Here is a 7,261-nt window from a genome sequence, read left to right on the forward strand (position 1 = left end):
CTGGCCGGATCAGCTGGTCGATACATGGTACAGAAACGTACCGTGTATCCCTAGCATAATGCCTAGTACACACCATACAATTTTCTGTTAGATTTTTCTGTTATATTTTCTGTAATTAGATTATTTTCTGGAAAGTACTGGTAGAGACTGGTCATTATCTCTGGTGCATTGTCTTCTGGTGATCTCCTGCTGAGTAGAACAATGCCTAATTGCTAGGCAGATAGATGTTGGAAATTATCTATCTGGCAGGTAAATCTAAAGCCGCATCTACACGCATAGATGCGGCCGCGATGTTCCTTATCACTGATGCGGCTCGATTGATAAGATCCGACAGGACCGATCTCTCCACCGCCGATTCCCTGCTCGCTCCCCGCGAGGGGACAATGGCAGGGAATCGAGCGGAAGATAAACGGCGCCGAATCCAGCGCATGCGCGGCGAGCGGGGACGCGGCGGGCACGTGCGGTAACGCGGAATAGGCGATCCGGCGGCTAATCGAGCCGACGGATCGCCGCCTCATCTACACGTGTAGATGAGGCTTAAAGGTGCATACACACGCACTACTACAGAGAACGACGGGTCCATCAGACCCTCCCGCTGGACGGTCGTTCTCCTGACAGTAGTGCGTGTGTACAGTCTGTCTGCAGACTGATAAAGCTGTTTCTGAACGATCCGCTCAGCGGATCGTACCTTTTTTCTGGCAGATTCAAAATACCAGAGCTGCAGCCAGTAGGGCACGCTGCTCTATGGACAAAGCAAGCTCTATAGCAGACTTAAGGAGACTTGTCCAAGGTCTCCTCACTGAATAGGTGCAGGCTTGCTGAACAGTAAGAGCCAAGATTGGAACCCTTGTCTCCTGTGACAGAGGCAGAGCTCTTAACTATCCAGCCACTGCAACGCAGCTCCCTTCTTCCTCTCAACAGTTGAAACACAGCAAGAAGACAGTGGATTCTGAGGACTTCCCAAGAAAAAACAAGAGTAGGAAGAAGGAAGATTCCCAGAAGGCAGTGCCAGCAAAATAAGAATAGATACAATATTTCTGGAAGAGAAAGCATTCCTGCATGAGTTGGGTTGATTCTCAGGATCCAGGGTGAAAACTGATTGTTGCCTAGTAGTCAAGAAGGATTTTTTTCCCCTCTTATGCTGGGGATACACGGTACGTTTCTGTAACCGTGTATCGACTAGCTGACCCGATCAAGCCACTCGACCCGCGCCCGCTCGATTCCCGCCGGCAGACAATGGCAGGGAATTGATCGACTGATAAGGACCGCCGGCGGGGACAAGCGGGAATCGATCCGCGTGCGGGATGCGGCGGGGACGCGGCTGGAGTCGATCCGGCGGCTAATCGGCCGCCGGATCGACCCGTCTATACCCAGCATAAGGCAGAAATCAAACCTAAGTTGCCTCTTGGGTTTTTCAACATCTTCTGGATCCTGGAGATAGATGCCCTCCAGAAAAGTGTGCACACAAAATCTATACCTGTATTCAAGCACCATAAAATAAAAACTGAACTAATTGGCCTTAGTTTGTGTGTCTTCATTAGGGCAAGGCCGGATTTATACTCCCCTCCCATTCCATGTGCAGCCCCTCTTCCATGTGTATCACCCATGTACAGCAGTCCCTTTCTTTTTATGGACAGGTCCCTTGAGCATCAGTTTCCCATTTTCATGTGTTGATCACTTTATTCAGCCTCCTCCGTTTTCATGTTCAGGTGCCCCCCTGGGCTGCAACTGCCCAGGGCCTGGGCCATTGTGACCTTTCAAGAAATCTGTCCCAGCATTAGGGTGAACTTTATGTAAATCACCTCCTGGGGATCCTCTATGGTTACAGTTTGTGTAAGATTGGAGTTGTAATATGTGTAAAGGCCCGTACCAAACCGCCTGATTGACATTTCTGTCTGTTGGACACCAATCAGGTGCGTGTAGGCATGGCAAGCGACTAGACGACCGACTAATAACGGGCGGTTTGCCTGATTCAACTGACAGATCAACTCGCACAACTGTTGGGCTAATATCATGCAGTTGGCCTCATGTGTACAAGACGTTTGAGCGACGTGCCCTTGTTTTAAATGCGGCCGTGTGGTGCAGTCTGTCAATTCACTTGTGTGCGCAGTATGTAACTGAGTTGGTCGTTTAGTTGGTTAGTGCGTGGAAAATACAAGTTGTGTAAATTGTCGTGGGGTCGGTCATGTCGTGGAGTTGGTCATACACTTTGCTAGACATGTGTATGAGCCTTAAGTTTCCTGGAGAGGTGGCTCAGGCCCCTTAGCATTACATTAAATACAAGTGAGATTTGGTCCAATGTTAGAGAAGATCCAAAAAAGTACTTTTTGTAAAAACACCAAACATTGTCTTAGGTAATCGCTTTAGTAACCAACTGTAGTTAGTTTTCTACATAATGCAAAACGGCGCATTATATATTACCTGCTGCCAGCGGTGGGACAGATCTCTCTTCACTTCCTCTTCAGTTTGCAAGTGCTGTGCAGCCAGCCAATCCCCATGTGACTTCAGTCCCATGTTTTGTAACAGGGACAGAAGCTGCATGGTAATTGGCTGGGTGCACAGCACTAGTAATCTGGAGAAGATAAGAGGACCTGTAACGCAGCTGGAAGTAGGTAATGTATAACTCTCCATTCTGCTGCCACTCTGGACCCCCCAGCACTCAGGCTGCCCACAATAATGGGGATTGCAGGGACTATTGAATGGATCTGGTAGTTACTGTTTAGGATGAAGCGTGTGTTGGACGTCTCGGTACTGTGGCTAAGTCACACTTCGTTGCACAAGCGTGGCACGATGAAGCTTGACTTGCCCAGAATACCAGGCCAGCAAGGGAGCAAGTGGCCTCAAGGAGCTGGAGGAAGCCCCAGCCCCCAGGTGAATATAAAACCTGAGACGTAGTTCATCTCAGGTGCACTTTAATAGTGGTCTGTGAGGCCCTGTCTAGCTGCAGAGTACTTACAGCAGAGTGTCATCACCTGTCCAGCCAGCCAGTTCCCCCTTCTTATTTCAGCATCATTCCGTCTCTCAAAACACCAACAGGTGTTGTTGAAATGAATAGATGATACTAAAAGACATGGTATTATCACAAATTAAGTTGCTAAATTCCAGAAAGTTACCAATCCAAGAACCCCAACATTTTACGTACTTCCCAAAGTGCACAAACAATGAATGCCTATACCAGGTAGGCCTATTGTTTTAAGGAGGGGGTCCCTAACTGAAAAAGTGACTTACATCTTCAGCCTCACGTGATACTGCTTTTTGCTTACACCAAGGACACTTTCTTAGCTATTGTCGATAATTGTACTATTCGACCAGGCACCCTGGATGTAGAAGCATTATTTTCATGTATACCACATGATCTGGGTATTGATTGGTATGCACCAATGGGACAAATTGAAGATTGAAGAATGCACCTCTCAACAAGTTTTTTGTTCCTTTGCGCTATTTTTTTTATTGAACAATAATGTTTTCATATTTGATGGTACCCACTATCTCCAGGTGCAGAGACCCCTGATTGCCATTACTTGTGCTCTGTCGTCTTCGCCAACAAGGACCTTGCCATTGTTATTATTTTTTAGATTCCTTTATTTATAGAAAATTTTTCATTACAAATAACATTCCATCAACATAGACAACAAAGAGAGAATAAAATAGTATTATAGCAACTTTCCATTAATAAAAAAAAACAGCATGAAGGGACAGCTATATATTTTACTCGAATTGTTCCTAAGATAGCTTCACATATCCATAGGATATCTATTGAAATGAAAAATATACATCCTATACTAGACATCAATCTTCTATACTTCATTTCAAATTTTGTCCCATCTCTGTTAGACCAACTGCCATCTCTGTTAGACCAACTGGTCTTGTCTCATCTCTTCCATTGACCCCAATCCGTGCTATTCAAGATATTAAGCAAAAAAGAAAAAAAAAAAAAAAAGGGGGGGGGGGGGGGAAACCCAAAACAAATCAGATAGTCTATCTCAAACAACCTTTTCATTCCTCTCTCTTATAAGTATCAAAATTTAACCTTTCACTCTCACCATCTCTTTACACGTTCCTATTCAATATCATCCAACATATATCACACTCATTCATTCAAGCTATCTTCCTTTGTCTCCGATCCCCCACTCCTCTCACTAGGTATCCCATGACCCATCATAGTATGTCTATTTTATGGTTTCTTAGACTTCCAATTCATCTGCCCCGATCTACCCGGGCTCGAGCCACCTCCCATCAGCTAATGATCCGTTTAAACTCATGCGTTTTTGTAAATTCAGTCCATTTTTCCCAAACCTTTTCATGTGTCTCCTCCATCCCTCGAGTGGACCAGATCAGGCCTTCCATATGTTGGGTCTGCAAAATCACTTGGAACCACTCAGTGGCAGAGGGGGACACACGAGACTTCCAATTTCTGCCTATGAGAATCCTTGCAGCATTTAACAAGTGGCAGCATAGCGATTTCTTATACTTATTTACTCCGTCTTCACTGAAATGTAATAGAAAAAGGGCAGGGTCTACCAAATATTCTTTCCCAGTCAATTTGGATACATAAGTCTTAACCATTTTCCAAAAACCCTGAATCCTGGGGCAGCTCCAGAAGATGTGGAAGAATGTCCCTACCGCGCTTTGACATCTCCAGCAACTCATCTCCGTCTCTGGGTACATCTTACTAAGTCTGTCCGGTGTCAAGTACCACCTTGTTAATATCTTAAAGGGAAGGTTCACGCAGGAGCTAAAAAAAATAAAAATCCAAATCCACTTACCTGCGGCTTCCTCCAGCCCGTGGCAGGCAGGACGTGCCCTCGCCACGGCTCCGCAGGCTCCCAGTCTTCTCCGGTGGCACACCCGACCTGGCCAGGCCCGGCTGCCAGGTAGGGCTCTTCTGCGCTCCAAAATGCGCCTCACGGGGGCGCGCTGACATCATCGGACGTTTTCCGGGCTGTACTGCGCAGGCGCAGAACTACTGTGCCTGCGCAGTACAGCCCGGAGGACGTCTGATGACGTCAGCGTGCACCAGTGACACGCACGTTGGAGCGCAGAAGAGCCCGACCTGGAAGCCGGGCCTGGCCAGGTCGAGTGCACCACCGAAGAAGACCGGGAGCCTGCGGAGCCGCGGCGAGGGCACGTCCTGCCTGCCACGGGCTGGAGAAAGCCCCAGGTAAGTGGATTTTTATTTTTTTTTAGCTCCTGCGTGAACCTTCCCTTTAAAGCCGGATTCTTGTATCCTCATTGATATGGAGCACCTATAGGACAGCATCACAGTCCTTTCCCACTGATCATCTGTAAAGTTCTGATTTAAGTCTTCTTGCCATTTAATCCTAAGAGATGACATATAGTCAGTTCGCTATCCCAGGAGCTTATATATTAGAGTAAATGTTCTTCTACATTTTCCTTCTGAACTACAGAGAGCTTGAAATCTTGTCATATCTCTCGAGAAGTCCTCCTTCTTCCCCTGAGAGCTCATAAAATATCAAAACCTTAATAGGTTCCACCAGCTAATGTCTATATGTCCTGTATCTTTTTTGACTTCTTCCAAGGTTCTCCATTCTCCCTTCCATAGTAGGGAGTTAGCTCTTAACACTAAATCACCTGAACTCCTTCTGGGTCCTTTTAGTTCTCCCTCCCACTTAAATTTAGGGTTACCCATAATGGGCATTAGTGGTGATGACTCAGGGGAGAGCAAATATCTCATTGTAAGACAAAAATAGGCAAGTTGCACATAGGTGTTGTGAAAAATTGTAAAATTGGCTTTAATGAAAAAATTGTGCCATACACAGACCAACCAATAAAAACATTTAAAAATGGCTGTAATAGAACTTACACACACTCACATTGCCCATACATACCACCTCATTCACATCTCCCTACTGGTACCAGTACCATCTGTACAATGGTCTTCAGAGAGGGGGAGAGAGGGTGTTCAACTGTATTCAAGGCAATTAGAGAGGTGATTCCCCTTGTGGTTCACAGATTGCGTGTTGACGTGTGTGTCTGGAGCGATCTCACCACTTCCGCTGTCGCAGTCTATTGCTGGTTTAGAATGATCCGCTCCTCTCACGCTGGCAACTTAGTCTTCGGTGGCGACCGTTCTTTGCCGTCAGATCCTGTCACCGGCTCAACCCACCCTGCCAGTTGCACAGAGGCGAGGAGCTCTGCCAGTCCGGCTACGAGTGCGGAGACACGCACTCCGATACCATGCTGTTTGGCTGCAGCCACACTGGGAGTTCACCGGCCACGGGACTTGAACCCGCCCACCTACGCGTTGCGCCCGCGCACTTGCGAGCTTCGTCAGGATGTGCGCAAATATCTCTCCTTAAAGTGGATCCGAGGTGAACTTTTACTCATAGCATAATTGTGTTCCTTTCCTATTGTTTATAGGGCATTCCTCAAGCCAAATACTTTTTTGTTTATGTTTTAATACTCTAATTCCCTATAAACTAAATAAACCACGCCCACAGGTTTTCAGAGAGCCTTGGCAGTAGCAAGGGCTCATGGGAGCTCAGTCTGGGCAGGAGGAGGAGGAGGTGTTACTAGCCATTGATTTCAGAGGCAGAGGGGAGGAGGGGGGATTAGTTTTTTTCACAGGCTGAATGCTCAAGATACAGATAAGCCTGCCTCTGTGTAATGTTGCAGCAAGATTAAGACAGGTTAGGGTGGGGAGAGTGAAGGGGAGGGCATGGAGGGGGTCAGCAAGGACGTTAGGGTTGAGCTTGCGTAGGTCACGCTGCCATCGACCAGGTGGGTGGGCGGGTAGGTTGGAGGTTCCTTCTGTGAGGAGGTTGAAGGTGAGAAGGTGATGGTCTGAGGGTGGAAATGGTGCAATGTCGAGGTCTGCAAAGGTGGTGGATTTAGTGAATATAAGGTCGAGAGTGTGACCTGCAGTGTGAGTGGGGGCGTTGGTGTGTTGTACTAGGCCAAGTGAATTGGCTATGGTGAGTAGCTGGGCTGTGACAGAGTCGCGGAGTTCATCGATGGGAATATTGAAATCCCCGAGGATGATGGTGGGGAGGTCAGAGGAGAGGATGTGTGGGGGCCAGGAGGCAAGGTTGTCGAGAAATTGTGGTGTGGAGCCTGGAAGGCGGTATAAGACCGCAACAATGGCTGGGAGGGTATTGTAGAGACGGATAGTGTGGGCCTCAAATGATGTGAATTGTAGGGAGTGAGGACACGGAATGTGCAGGATGGGGAGAGGAGCAGACTCACCCCTCCCCCAGTCCTGTTGTCTGGTCAGGGGGTGTGACTGAGGTGAAGCCCACCA

The sequence above is a fragment of the Hyperolius riggenbachi genome, chromosome 7 (assembly GCF_040937935.1).
Source record: "Hyperolius riggenbachi isolate aHypRig1 chromosome 7, aHypRig1.pri, whole genome shotgun sequence".
NCBI lineage: Eukaryota > Metazoa > Chordata > Amphibia > Anura > Hyperoliidae > Hyperolius > Hyperolius riggenbachi.